This window comes from Hordeum vulgare, chromosome 4H, assembly GCF_904849725.1.
Source record: "Hordeum vulgare subsp. vulgare chromosome 4H, MorexV3_pseudomolecules_assembly, whole genome shotgun sequence".
Classification (NCBI taxonomy): domain Eukaryota; kingdom Viridiplantae; phylum Streptophyta; class Magnoliopsida; order Poales; family Poaceae; genus Hordeum; species Hordeum vulgare.
The window spans coordinates 2,679,950-2,695,583 of NC_058521.1; positions in this window are offsets into that span (position 1 = coordinate 2,679,950).

The following is a 15,634-nucleotide window of genomic DNA, read 5'->3' on the forward strand; positions in this document are numbered from 1 at the left end:
AACCCTTCCCCTGCCGATGCAGTGCGGACGCCAGAGCTAGTCCATCTAGGCCCACTCGTAGCTAGGACAACGCAGTGCGCTCCACACCGCATCGCACCCTTCCCACACGGGCAACGCGGAAGCCAAAGTTGGCCCATGTCGTCCCACATGCAACAACGCTAGGGCAATGTAGTCCGTTTAACCCCCGCACCGTCCCCTTCCCCCATCGGCTCACGTGGACACCAAAGGTAGGACAACGCAGTGCAACGCAGTCCGGTTAACCCCCGCCCCCTCCCCTTCCCCGGTAGGCCCACGCGGACAGGAGAGGTAGGATAACACAGTGCAACGCTAGTGCAACAGAGTCCGTTCCGCCCTTGCGCGCTCACCTTCCCCTGTCTGTCACTGCTCTTTGCGGGTAGCGGCGGGTGCTAGTGCACGCACCGTCGGGCCGCACACGCACTCTGGAATCCGAAGCACGCACCATCGGGCCGCACACGCACTCTGAAATCGGAAGCACGCGCCGCGTGACACGAGAGGCAACGAGTAGGGAAGAGGGAAGCGGTGGAGCAGTCCGTACACCAGCGTTGTGGGATGCCCACGGAGCCCAGCGAGGACGAGTGTCCCTCGCTTGGATGTACCGCCAGTCACTGACAACAGCGGAGTCGGGTCCTTGTAGCCTAAGGTAGACGAGTGCGATGGCGCTATGGCTTGTCGTAGAGCACTCGGAGCATGAGGCGAAGGAGGCAGCGGCGGAGGTGACATGGGTGGCCAAGTTGAAGCGGCATCAGGATAGGGTCGTCCGTCGAATGAAGGGGTCGATCGTCCTCTCCTACTTCGACTTAGATGATGCGATAACCACAACTCCACCTCCTCCTCCGACGATCAAGATCCTCCACTAGCCTTTGTCGACTATTACTATTACGGCGACCGGAAGGGCAAAGGCACAACGTGGAAGTAGTGAAGACGATCCTCCTCTTATATATGTTCATTTTTTAGTTGTTGAAGTTAATAACTTGTCCGGTAATTAACTCTGGTGATTTTTTTGAATGATGTATAGTTCATTTTTTTTCATTTGGTTGTCCGTTTGATGTCGATTGTGTTCGTGTTTGATCATGTGAAATACTTCCTCCGTTTTAAAATAAGTGTCCCAAGCTTAGTATAACTTTATGCTAGAATTAGTACAAAGTTAAAACATTTATTTTAAGACAGAGGGAGTAGCTCATTAAGTTGCATGCGTTATATAGATATATAGTGTGCCGGATATATATATATATATATATATATATATATATATATATATATATAGTGTTAAAATAGTGTTTTTATTAAAAATGATGGTTTTTTTTTCTGTTGCAACGCACGGATCCTTTTGCTAGTGTATATATATATATATATATATATATATATATATATATAATACATGCATATGTGAAGAAGAAAATTTGAGGCGTCACCCGCGTAAAGCATCCAAGACGCGTGAGGCTACTGTGATCCGTTATATAGATATAGTGGGAATCGTCGTTTTAGATATAGTGGGCGCCGGCCCACCGTCAGAGACGACACGCAACTTCTCAGCTCCTTCCTTCCCTGTGGCCGCTCTATAAATAGCCGACGCGCACCGTACCATAGCCAAAGCCAATCAAGACAGACCAAGCAACGCGGCTAAGTAGCCGACGATGGGCAAGATCAAGACGCCGACGCTCCTCCTCCAAGTTGCGGTTGGCGTCGCCAGCCGGCAGGCCGTTGGGTCCCCGGCGCGGACGGCGGAGGAGGAGATGGAGCGGGTGTTCCGCAAGTTCGACGGGCTGATCTCGCGGGGCTGTTCCAGAGCCATGGCCACGCGGCCACCAACGACGAACTGTCCCACATGATGGAGGAGGCGGATGCCCACGACGACGGCTTCATCAGCCTGTAGGAGTTCGCGGCCCTGAACGCCACCGCGGCGGGAGACGACGAGGAGGGCCTTCAAGGTGGCGTCCGTCGCGCGCGGGGAAGACGGGGGCGGCAGTCAGGCCGGCGGACCTGATGTGCGGCGGCGTTCGTGGCCCCTGGCCGGCCGTGGTCAGGTTGGATGGCGGCGGAGGCGCTCCATCCGGCGAGGGCAGCGGCTGCGCGCAAGGGCGGTCATCGAGGGCTGTGGATCTGGCGTTTCCTGCCCAGATCCGTCACGGCTTGGACTTCTTCGGCCGGTGGCGCGAGGAGGATCGGTGTGGGGCGGCGAGGCCCCTGCCGGCATGCCGATGGCGGTCTTCGTCTACATGACGTGCCTCCCTCGGTTTCATCCAGCCACGAGATCGGGGGGTCGCGACTTCCGGTGGAAACCGCGCCGACCTCGGTCATGGCGGACGATGGCGGCGTCTAGGACGTCGTTACCAGCCCATGGCATCGTTGTTGCAGGTCGTGGCACCACACTCGTGATGCTCCGAGGGAAACCTTATATCTGGATCTACCGGTCGGACGATGATGGCATCTTCGATGTCATTTCCCTCCTGAGAGCATCGTTTTGGAGTACGTGCTGAGTGGACGGGACAAGAGGAGGAGCGGTGTTTGGTCTACCGTGAGCCATATGGTGTAGCCCGGCGGCATGGCGCTGCGGTGGTTCGTCGACAGACACGTGTAGGCGGACACGTGCAGGATGGTGGCGCTGTCTGGCACCGTGGTGGCGTCGACGGCAGACCTCGCAAGGATGATGCGTTTGTTCTAGCTCTGGAGAGGGTACGGTGGTAGATGGTGGAGGCGGCCTCTGCGCCGCACCAGTTTGGGATCCAGTCTCAGTGGTGGCTGGGCTGGAGCATCAGACTATAGATGTTAGGATTTGGTGCGATATCTGTTTGGTATTTGGCCCGGATATTCAACACACCTTCATCAAGGAATAGGAGTAGCAATATGTGTTGTCTAGATGGTGGCTTCAGGCTAACTAATGTATTACTTTGTATGGTCTCTATGAATAATTAATAAAATGGTTGTATGCATCGTCTAGATGGAGAGGCCGGTGGTATATCATCCTTTTCTAAAAAAAACACTACAGAAGTCCAATTTACAAGTCCTCTCTCTCTCTCTCTTCCTCTCCCCCTTCCCCTCCCCCTCCCCCTCCCTCGCTCCCTCGCTCTCTCTCTCTCTCTCTCTCTCTCTCTCTCTCTCTCTCTCTCCCTTCCCCTCCCCCTCTCCCTCTCCCTCTCCCTCTCCCTCCCTCCCTCCCTCCCTCTCTCTCTCTCTCTCTCCCTCTCTCTCTCTCCCTCTCTCTCTCGCGATGGGCGGGCAACGACATCAGCGATGGATAGGGACCTCCCCTCGTGCCGGAGAAGGAGCCATGCGACACCATTGTCGAGTGTTGAGAATATTGACTAGTTAGGAAATATGAGATAGATTAGGATTTGTCTTACCTTGCCTTGTATCCCAAGTTGATCATTGTATATATATATATATATATATATATATATATATATATATATATATATATATATATATATATATATATATATATATATATATATATATATGTCAATGAGGCTCAAGCAATACAACAACTATTCCACCAATCCCTTCTCTCCCGTTTAACATGGTATCTGCCGCAAGTTTCTTGACCTAGCCACGGCCACCGCTTTCGCCCCGCACGCTGCCCGCGGGGCGGTCGGCCTCCATGACTGCTGCTGGGGTTATGGTTATTGGGTGGAGACGGTGAGAGACGGTCGCACGTGCTATCTTCAGCCGGTTTGGATGGCGAGCTACTAATAGACTAGGTGTATAGGCATCATAGTCTATTTGTTTGTTTTTGTCGGATATGGCAGTTATTTTTTTGCTTGTGAGCGGTTTTTATCCAAGTTTGATCTGTACTTGAGAACTTAAGACTATTTGGTTTCTTGCTTAATAAAATGGCTGTTGGAAATATGCCCTAGAGGCAATAATAAATTAGTTATTATTATATTTCTTAGTTCATGATAATCGTTTATTATCCATGCTATAATTGTATTGATTGGAAACACAATACTTGTGTGGATACATAGACAAAACACTGTCCCTAGTAAGCCTCTAGTTGACTAGCTGGTTGATCAAAGATGGTCAAGGTTTCCTGGCCATAGGCAAGTGTTGTCACTTGATAACGGGATCACATCATTAGGAGAATCATGTGATGGACTAGACCCAAACTAATAGACGTAGCATGTTGATCGTGCCATTTTGTTGCTACTGTTTTCTGCGTGTCAAGTATTTATTCCTATGACCATGAGATCATATAACTCACTGACACCGGAGGAATGCTTTGTGTGTATCAAACGTCGCAACGTAACTGGGTGACTATAAAGATGCTCTACAGGTATCTCCGAAGGTGTTAGTTGAGTTAGTGTGGATCAAGACTGAGATTTGTCACTCCGTGTGAACGGAGAGGTATCTCGGGGCCCACTCGGTAATACAACATCACAAACAAGCCTTGCAAGAAATGTAACTTAATGTAAGTTGCGGGATCTTGTATTACGGAACGAGTAAAGAGACTTGCCGGTAAACGAGATTGAAATAGGTATGCGGATACTAACGATCGAATCTCGGGCAAGTAACATACCGAAGGACAAAGGGAATGACATACGGGATTATATGAATCCTTGGCACTGAGGTTCAAACGATAAGATCTTCGTAGAATATGTAGGATCCAATATGGGCATCCAGGTCCCGCTATTGGATATTGAGCGAGGAGTCTCTCGGGTCATGTCTACATAGTTCTCGAACCCGCAGGGTCTGCACACTTAAGGTTCGACGTTGTTTTATGCGTATTTGAGTTATATGGTTGGTTACCGAATGTTGTTCGGAGTCCCGGATGAGATCACGGACGTCACGAGGGTTTCCGGAATGGTCCGGAAACGAAGATTGATATATAGGATGACCTCATTTGGTTACCGGAAGGTTTTCGTGCATTACCGGAAAAGTTTCGGGCTCATCGGTAGTGTACCAGGAGTGTCGGGAGGGGTGCCGGGGACCATCGGGAGGGGTGTCACGCCCCAAGGGGTCTCATGGGCTATGGGAAGAGATAAACCAGCCCCTAGTGGGCTGGAATAAGTTCCCACTAAGGCCCATAAGGTTTGAGAAGAAAAAAACACAAGGTGGAAAGAGTTTCCAAGTGGGAAGGTGGAATCCTACTCCAAGTAGGATTGGAGTAGGACTCCTCCACCTCCAATTTCGGCCAAACCCTTAGGTTTTGAGGCTTCCTCCTCCCCTCCCTCCCACCTATATATACAGAGGTTTTAGGGCTGATTTGAGACGATTTTTTCCACGGCAGCCCGACCACATACCTCCACGGTTTTTCCTCTAGATCGCGTTTCTGCGGAGCTCGGGCGGAGCCCTGCTGAGACAAGGTCATCACCAACCTCCGGAGCGCCGTCACGCTGCCGGAGAACTCTTCTACCTCTCCGTCTCTCTTGCTGGATCAAGAAGGCCGAGATCATCGTCGAGCTGTACGTGTGCTGAACGCGGAGGTGCCGTCCGTTCGGTACTAGATCGTGGGACTGATCGCGGGATTGTTCGCGGGGCGGATCGAGGGACGTGAGGACGTTCCAATACATCAACCGCGTTCACTAACGCTTCTCCTGTATGATCTACAAGGGTACGTAGATCACTCATCCCCTCTCGTAGATGGACATCACCATGATAGGTCTTCGTGCGCGTAGGAAATTTTTTGTTTCCCATGAGACGTTCCCCAACAGTGGCATCATGAGCTAGGTTCATGCGTAGATGTCTTCTCGAGTAGAACACAAAAGTTTTTGTGGGCGGTGATGTGCGTTTTGCTGCCCTCCTTAGTCTTTTCTTGATTCCGCGGTATTGTTGGATCGAAGCGGCTCGGACCGACATTACTCGTACGCTTACGAGAGACTGGTTTCATCGCTACGAGTAACTACGTTGCTCAAAGATGGCTGGCGGGTGTCAGTTTCTCCAACTTTAGTTGAATCGGAATTGACCGAGGAGGTCCTTGGATGAGGTTAAATAGCAATTCATATATCTCCGTTGTGGTGTTTGCGTAAGTAAGATGCGATCCTACTAGATACCCATGGTCACCACGTAAAACATGCAACAACAAAATTAGAGGACGTCTAACTTGTTTTTGCAGGGTATGCTTGTGATGTGATATGGCCAACGATGTGATGTGATATATTGGATGTATGAGATGATCATGTTGTAATAGTTAATATCGACTTGCACGTCGATGGTACGGCAACCGGCAGGAGCCATAGGGTTGTCTTTATAACTAACGTTTGTGCTTGCAGATGCGTTTACTATTTTTGCTAGGACGTAGCTTTAGTAGTAATAGCATGAGTAGCACGATAACCCCGATGGCGACACGTTGATGGAGATCATGATGATGGAGATGATGGTGTGACGCCGGTGACAAGAAGATCGTGCCGGTGCTTTGGTGATGGAGATCAAGAAGCACGTGATGATGGCCATATCATGTCACTTACGAATTGCATGTGATGTTAATCCTTTTTGCACCTTATCTTGCTTAGAACGACGGTAGCATTATGAGGTGATCTCTCACTAAAATTTCAAGACGAAATTGTGTTCTCCCCGACTGTGCACCGTTGCTACAGTTCGTCATTTCGAGACACCGCGTGATGATCGGGTGTGATAGACTCAACATTAACATACAACGGGTGCAAAACGGTTGCGCACGCGGAACACTCTGGTTAAGCTTGACGAGCCTAGCATGTATAGACATGGCCTCGGAACACATGAGACCGAAAGGTCGAGCATGAATCATATAGTTGATATGATTAGCATAGAGACGCTTACCACTGAAACTATTCTCGACTCACGTGATGATCGGACTTGAGATAGTGGATTTGGATCATGTACCACTCAAATGACTAGAGAGATGTACTTTTTGAGTGGGAGTTCTTAAGTAATATGATTAATTGAACTAATAATCATGAACATAGTCTAATGGTCTTTGCGAATTACGATGTAGCTTGCGCTATAGCTCTACTGTTTTTATATGTTCCTAGAGAAAATTTAGTTGAAAATTGATAGTAGCAAACTTTGCAGACTAAGTCTGTAAAACCGAGGATTGTCCTCGTTGCTGCGCAGAAGGCTTATGTCCTTAATGCACCACTCGGTGTGCTGCACCTCGAGCGTCATCTGTGGATGCTGTGAACATCCGACATATACGTTTCTGATGACTACACGATAGTTCAGTGCAAAATACTTAATGGCTTAGATGCAAAGCACCGAAAACGTTTTGAAACGTCGCGGAACATAAGTGATGTTCTAAAGAGATGAAATTGTGATTTCATGCTTGTGCCCTTGTTAAGAGGTACAAGACCTCCGACAAGATTCTTTGTCCACAAAGTAAAGGAGAAAGGCTCAATCGTTGAGCGTGTGCTCAGATTGTGTGAGTACGACAATCACTTGAATCAAGTGGGAGTTAATCTTCCAGATGAGATAGTGATGGTTCTCCAAAGTCACTGCAACCAAGCCGTGAGAGCTTCGTGATGAGCTATAACATATCAAGGATACATATAATGATCCTTGAGCGATTCACGATGTTTGACACTGCGAAAGTAGAAATCAAGAAGGAGCATCAATAGTTGATGGTTAGTAAAACCACTAAGTTTCAAGAAAGGCGAGGGCTAGAAGGGATACTTCGTGAAACGGCAAAACAGTTGCTGCGCTAATGAAGAGACCCAAGATTAAACCCAAACCCGAGACTAAGTGCTTCTGTAATAAGGGGAACAGTCACTAAGGCGGAGCAACTCTAGATACTTGGTAGATAAGTGGGCTGGCAAAAGTCGAAAGAAGTATATTTGATATACATGATGTTGATGTGTACTTTACTAGTACTCCTAGTAGCATAAGGGTATTGGATACCAGTTCAGTTGCTAAGTGATTAGTAACACGAAATGAAAGCTACGGCATAAATGGAGACTAGCTAAAGGCGAGGTGACGATACGTGTTGGAAGTGTTTCCAAGGTTGATATGATCAAACGTCGCACGCTCCCTCTACCATCGGGATTGGTGTTAAACCTAAATAATCGTTATTTGGTGCTTGCGTTAAGCATGAACATGATTGGATCATGTTTATTGCAATACGATTATTCATTTAAAGAGAATAATGGTTACTCTATTTTCTGGAATAATCACCTTCAATGGTTTATTGAATCTCGATCGTAGTGTTACACATGTTCATGATATTGGTGCCAAAAGATACGAGTTGATGATGATAGTACCACTTACTTGTGGCACTGCCGCTTGAGTCATAAATTGCATGAAGAGGCTCCATGCTGATGGATCTTTGTACTCACCTGATTTTTGATCACTAGTGACATGTGAATCATACCACATGAGCAAGGCCTTGTTTTCATTGAGATGAAATAAGATAGTAACTTGTTGGAAGTGATACATTTTGATGTATGCAGTCCAATGGGTGCTGAGGCACGCACTGGATATCATTATGTTCTTACTTCACTCATGATTTGAGTAGATACAGGAGTATTTACTTAATGAATCACAAGTCTAAAATGTTGAAAAGTTCAATTCCGTTTCAGAGTGAAGTTTGTCGTAACAAGAGGATAAACTGTCTACGATATGATCATGGAAATGAATATCTGAGTTACGAGTTTTGGTACACAGTTAAGACAAGTGGAAATTGTTTCGCAGTTCATGCCACCTGGAACATCATAGTGTGATGATGTGTCTGAACATCATAGTCACGCACTATTTGGTACGGTGCACACTAAGATGTCTCTTATCGAATTACCACTATCGTTTATGGGTTATGCATTAGAGACAACCGCATTCACTTTAAATAGGGCACCACGTATTTCCGTTGAGATGACACAGTATAGACTGAGGTTTAGAGAAATCTAAACTGTCGTTTCTTGAAAGTTTGGGGCTTCGACACTTATGTGAAAAAGTTTCAGTCTGATAAGCTCGAACCCAAAGCGGATAAATGCATCTTCATAGGATATCCAAAACAGTTGGGTACATCTCCTATCTCAGATCCGAAAGCAAAGTGTTTGTTTCTAGAAACGGATCCTTTCTCGAGGAAAGGTTTCTCTCGAAAGAATTGAGTGGGAGGGTAGTAGAACTTGATGAGGTTATTGAACCATCACTTCAACCAGTGTGTAGCAGGGCGCAAGAAGTTGTTCCTGTGGTGCCTACACCAATTGAAGTGGAATCTGATGATGGTGATCATCGAGCATCGGATCAAGTTACTACAAGTCTCGTAGGTTGACAAGGTCGCGTACTACTACAGAGTGGTACGGTAACCCTGTCTTGGAGGTCATGTTGTTGAGCAACAGTGAACCTACGAGTTATGGAGAAAGCGATGGTGGGCCCAGATTCCGACAAATGGCTGGAAGCCATGAAATCCGAGAGAGGATCCATGTGTGAAAACAAAGTGTAGACTTTGGTAGAACTACTTGATGGTCATAGGACTATTGAGTAAAAATGGATCTTTAAAAGAAGACAGACGATGATGGTGATAAGTCACTATTAAGAAAAGCTCGACTTGTCGCAAAGATGTTTTCGATAAGATCAAACAGTTGACTTATGATGAGACTTTCTCACTCGTAGCGATGCTAAAAGTTTGTTAGAATTATGTTAGTTTTTGATGCATTATTTATGAAATATTGCACGTAGGATGTCAAAACATTGTTTTCTCGACGGTTTCCTTGAGCAAACATTGTATGTGATACAACCAGAAGGTTTTGTCGATCCTAAAGATATTAGCAAGTATGCAAGCTCCAGTTATCCTTCAATGGACTGGTGCAAGCATCTCGGAGTTGGAATATACACTTTGATGAGATGATCAAAGATTTTGGGTTTGTACAAGGTTTATGAGAAACTTGTATTTCCAAAGAAGTGAGTGGGAGCACTATAGAATTTCTGATAGGTATATGTGGTTGACATATTGTGGATCAGAAGTAATGTAGAATTTCTATAAAGCATACAAGGTTGTTTGAAAGAAGTTTTCAAAGGAGTACCTGGATTACGCTACTTGAACGTTGAGCATCAAAGATCTATGGAGATAGATCGAAAGCGCTTAATAGAAGTTTCTACAAGATGCATGCCTTGACAAGTTTTTGAAAGAGTTCAAAATAGACCAGCAAAGAAGGAGTTCTTGGTTGCGTTGTGAGGTGTGAATTTGAGTAAGACTCAAAACCCGACCACGGCAGAATAAAGAGAATAGACGAAGGTCGTCTTCTATGCCTTAGCCGTAGAATCTAAAGTATGCCATGTTGTGTACCGCACCTGAAGTGTGCCTTGACTCAAAGTATGTTGAGAGGTACAGAGAGTGATCCATGATTGAATCACTAGCAGTGGTCGAAATTTATCCTTAGTAACTAATGGACTAAGGAATTTTTCTCGATTATGGAGGTGGTGAAAGAGTTTGTCGTAAAGGGTTACGTCAATGCAAGCTTTGACACTAATCCGGATAATTATGAGTAGTGAAACGGATTCGTATAGTAGAGTATATATTTGGAGCATTTCCGAATAGCACGTAGTAGCAGCATCTAGAAGATGACATAAAGATTTGTAAAGAACGCACGAATCTGAAAGTTTCAGAACCGTTGACTAAAACCTCTCTCACGAGCAAGACGTGATCAGACCCCATAACTATATGGGTGTTGGATTCGTTGGAATCACATGGTGATGTGAACTAGATTATTGACTCTAGTGCAAGTGGGAGACTGTTGGAAATATGCCCTAGAGGCAATAATAAATTAGTTATTATTATATTTCTTAGTTCATGATAATCGTTTATTATCCATGCTATAATTGTATTGATTGGAAACACAATACTTGTGTGGATACATAGACAAAACACTGTCCCTAGTAAGCCTCTAGTTGACTAGCTGGTTGATCAAAGATGGTCAAGGTTTCCTGGCCATAGGCAAGTGTTGTCACTTGATAACGGGATCACATCATTAGGAGAATCATGTGATGGACTAGACCCAAACTAATAGACGTAGCATGTTGATCGTGTCATTTTGTTGCTACTGTTTTCTGCGTGTCAAGTATTTATTCCTATGACCATGAGATCATATAACTCACTGACACCGGAGGAATGCTTTGTGTGTATCAAACGTCGCAACGTAACTGGGTGACTATAAAGATGCTCTACAGGTATCTCCGAAGGTGTTAGTTGAGTTAGTGTGGATCAAGACTGGGATTTGTCACTCCGTGTGAACGGAGAGGTATCTCGGGGCCCACTCGGTAATACAACATCACACACAAGCCTTGCAAGAAATGTAACTTAATGTAAGTTGCGGGATCTTGTATTACGGAACGAGTAAAGAGACTTGCCGGTAAACGAGATTGAAATAGGTATGCGGATACTAACGATCGAATCTCGGGCAAGTAACATACCGAAGGACAAAGGGAATGACATACGGGATTATATGAATCCTTGGCACTGAGGTTCAAACGATAAGATCTTCGTAAAATATGTAGGATCCAATATGGGCATCCAGGTCCTGCTATTGGATATTGACCGAGGAGTCTCTCGGGTCATGTCTACATAGTTCTCGAACCCGCAGGGTCTGCACACTTAAGGTTCGACGTTGTTTTATGCGTATTTGAGTTATATGGTTGGTTACCGAATGTTGTTCGGAGTCCCGGATGAGATCACGGACGTCACGAGGGTTTCCGGAATGGTCCGAAAACGAAGATTGATATATAGGATGACCTCATTTGGTTACCGGAAGGTTTTCGTGCATTACCGGAAAAGTTTCGGGCTCATCGGTAGTGTACCAGGAGTGCCGGGAGGGGTGCCGGGGACCATCGGGAGGGGTGTCACGCCCCAAGGGGTCTCATGGGCTATGGGAAGAGATAAACCAGCCCCTAGTGGGCTGGAATAAGTTCCCACTAAGGCCCATAAGGTTTGAGAAGGAAAAAACACAAGGTGGAAAGAGTTTCCAAGTGGGAAGGTGGAATCCTAGTCCAAGTAGGATTGGAGTAGGACTCCTCCACCTCCAATTTCGGCCAAACCTTTAGGTTTTGAGGCTTCCTCCTCCCCTCCCTCCCACCTATATATACAGAGGTTTTAGGGCTGATTTGAGACGATTTTTTCCACGGCAGCCCGACCACATACCTCCACGGTTTTTCCTCTAGATCGTGTTTCTGCGGAGCTCGGGCGGAGCCCTGCTGAGACAAGGTCATCACCAACCTCCGGAGCGCCGTCACGCTGCCGGAGAACTCTTCTACCTCTCTGTCTCTCTTGCTGGATCAAGAAGGACGAGATCATCGTCGAGCTGTACGTGTGCTGAACGCGGAGGTGCCGTCCGTTCGGTACTAGATCGTGGGACTGATCGCGGGATTGTTCGCGGGGCGGATCGAGGGACGTGAGGACGTTCCACTACATCAACCGCGTTCACTAACGCTTCTGCTGTACGATCTACAAGGGTACGTAGATCACTCATCCCCTCTCGTAGATGGACATCACCATGATAGGTCTTCGTGCGCGTAGGAAATTTTTTGTTTCCCATGCGACGTTCCCCAACAATGGCTGCATGCATCGACTGAGGCAGAGATCGGGGGCTGTGATCCTCCTTTAAAAAAAGGCAAAGAGCATGCCACAATGCATGTTGAGACATTCTTCATCTTTTTCCTGAGTCGAAGAACGTGCACTATGTTAAAATATACTTCCTACGTTCCTAAATATAAGACCTGTTAGAGATTGCATTATAAAATGCATATGGATGTACATAGACTTATTCTAGAGTGTAGATTCACTAATTTTGTTTCGTATGTAGCTTTCTAATAAAATCTCTAAAAGTCTTATATTTTAGGAATTTTTGTTCAAAAGGACCAGTAGCTGAATCCAATTGCTCAAAAAGACCACATGTGGTATCGTTTGCGAAAAAAGTCCCCCACCTCTCCTGGCGGCAGGCGCGCCAGGTGACACGTGGCGCCTACCGCCACGGGCCGAGGCGGCAGGGGCCAGCCGCCACCCGGCAAGGCGGCCATCCAAGATTCTGTTGCAGCCGTAAAATTACTTGAAAACATAAGAAAAGAACACACCTAAGGTATATATATAGGTTCGCGCTATTCATCATCCTGGGTGAGGAATAACCCGGGCCAATCCTACTTGAAAACATAAGAAAAGAACACACCTAAGGTAATATTACACTATGAGAAGGAGTTGGCCTAGCAACGTACAAAAGAAAGTGAAATAGTTTTACAAAATGCATGCCGTAAAATTACATTCTGCATGCAATGAAAATGTGCGTATTAATATCTCACTAAAAGATGTTGTCATAATTTGATAATAGCAGTGAGGTAATTTTACACGAGTAGTCAAGGAAATTTTACAACATGCATGCTGAAAAGTTACATTCTGCGTTTTGATATTTCTTTTGTCTCAGTTGAACGGCCAGGGTGAGGAATAAGCTATTTCTTCACCCTGGGTGCATAATAGAGTGTGTCTATATATATATATATATATGTGTGTGTGTGTGTGTATCTACCACCAGTGGTAGTTGCCACCATTTGCGTTTTGTATGTTGTATGGAGTATGTATCAAATTGGAGAGTATGTATGCGTAGTATGTAGTATATAATCATGTTTAGGTAGTATATATACTGTTTTTTTTTGTAGTATCATATGTTGTGTATCATATTTTTTTTTGGTAGTATCATATGTTTAGGTAGTATATATACTGTTTTTTTTGGTAGTATCATATGTTTATGTTTATGTATCATATTTTGTGTATGCTCTTTTTTACATACAAATATATATGTATTTCACAAATATAATAAAAACTATGGGTCAACTTGTAATTTTTTCATGTAACTCACTTTAAAAAATCTTGTATATAGTATATGAACATAATTAAAATGATAAATTAGTATATATACTCCCGCATGGTAGTATATTGAACATGTGGGGTAACTACCCCTGGATGGTAGGATGTATTTTTATATAGACGCCACATTTTTGCATTTCATTCAAAAAGAAACGGCAGATCATAATGTACCCAGAAATCTTTTTGTTGCATCATGTTCACGCGGGGAGCTCAGCAAAAGCAGACACCTGCATCCTGCCACGATCCTACGTTGTCTTCGATGTGAAGGTCAGATGATTTATCGTTATTTTGGGCCAAAAAAGGTCGACAGCGAGAGGCATGCAAACCCACCCAAACCAAAATGAAGACGGTAAGCGAGAGGCCATCGATCATACGGTGAGGCCTCAGGCCTGAGCAAAGCCAAAACCAAAACCCGCAGGTACGGCCAGACCGTACGTCATGCGCACTAGGGATGGAAACTGGGTTCCATTTAATCATATTTAAATCCACTTATTATCTACTTCCTCCGTTCCTAAATATAAGTCTTTGTAGAGATTTCACTAGTGAACTATATACGGATGTATATAAACATACTTTAGAGTGTACATTCAATTATTTTGCTCCGTATGTAGACACATAGTGAAATCGCTTAAAAGACTTATATTTAGGAACGGAGGGAGTAATAGTTTAAATTTTTGTTTTTTTGAAAAAATAAAATATGAAGCTAGAAAAAGCTAAATAAATGGAACTTGTGGCTGCCACTTATTTACCATTTACATCCCTAATGGGCACCATCCAAACAACAACAAGTGATTTCAAATGTAGACATCAATCCAGTCATAGCCCACATCCTGCCCTGGGCAGCCTTTACGGTCGACCCCGTCTGGTTGTATAATATAGCATGCAGCTCCATCTGAACCTACCGCTCCTATTTGTTGCACTTGAACCCGTACGAAACATACTACTGCACTTCATCCGGGATGGCTGACGACGCGGCGCTCAGCCTCGACGTCGAGGCCGGCGAGCTCGCCACCGCGGTGAAGGGCCGCCGGTGGGTGGAGTGCCTGGTGTGCACCATCGGCCTAGCCACGGCATGCATGTCCGTCGCCTCGGCCATCTACAAGGCGCCGGCCGGCATCTTCGTCGGCCACGGGCGCGCCTACTACGTCTCCGTCGTCTCCGCCGGTATCGTCGGCCTAGCCGAGGCATACGCGGCCGTCATCTGGTTGTCCGGCGCAGATGGCGCCCCGCGGCAGCCACCGCCGCGGCGCCATGTACGCCACTACGTTCTCTGCGCTTCGTTTCTGCCGCTGGTGTTCATGGCGGGCCTTGGTGGACTTCGCATACTCGTCAAGTAGTAAGAAGATTTGATGCCCCTGCCATTCATGTAAGTACGTACGTACGTCTTTGGTTAGAGTTGCATGCATGCATGCAACTATAGTGCTGCTGTTTATATCTCATGATGTGCATGGTTGATACAGTATGTGTGTGCTTTGTAGCAGGTAATCTCTACTCTACCTGCTTGGTTCGTATGTAATACTCCCTCAATTACTAAATACAAATCTTTTTAGAGATTCCGCTACAGACTGCATACGAAACAAAATGAATGAATCTATACTTTAAAATAAGTTTGTGTACGTCCGTATGTAGCCTATTGTGCAATCTCTTAACAAGGTTATACTATTTAGGAATTGAGGAAGTATTAATTAAGCGGGTTCTTTTATCGTGTTTGTGCTTGTCATATCAAACTTATAAACTCAAGTCAGTCGCTAATCTTCTGCAAACTTATTGCTTCTTAAGCTACTGTTTGCCGAGAGTAAACCTACACGAACCATACTGTTCACGGGAGGGTTTACAAATCGATCCAACAAGGCACTTCTTGAGTGT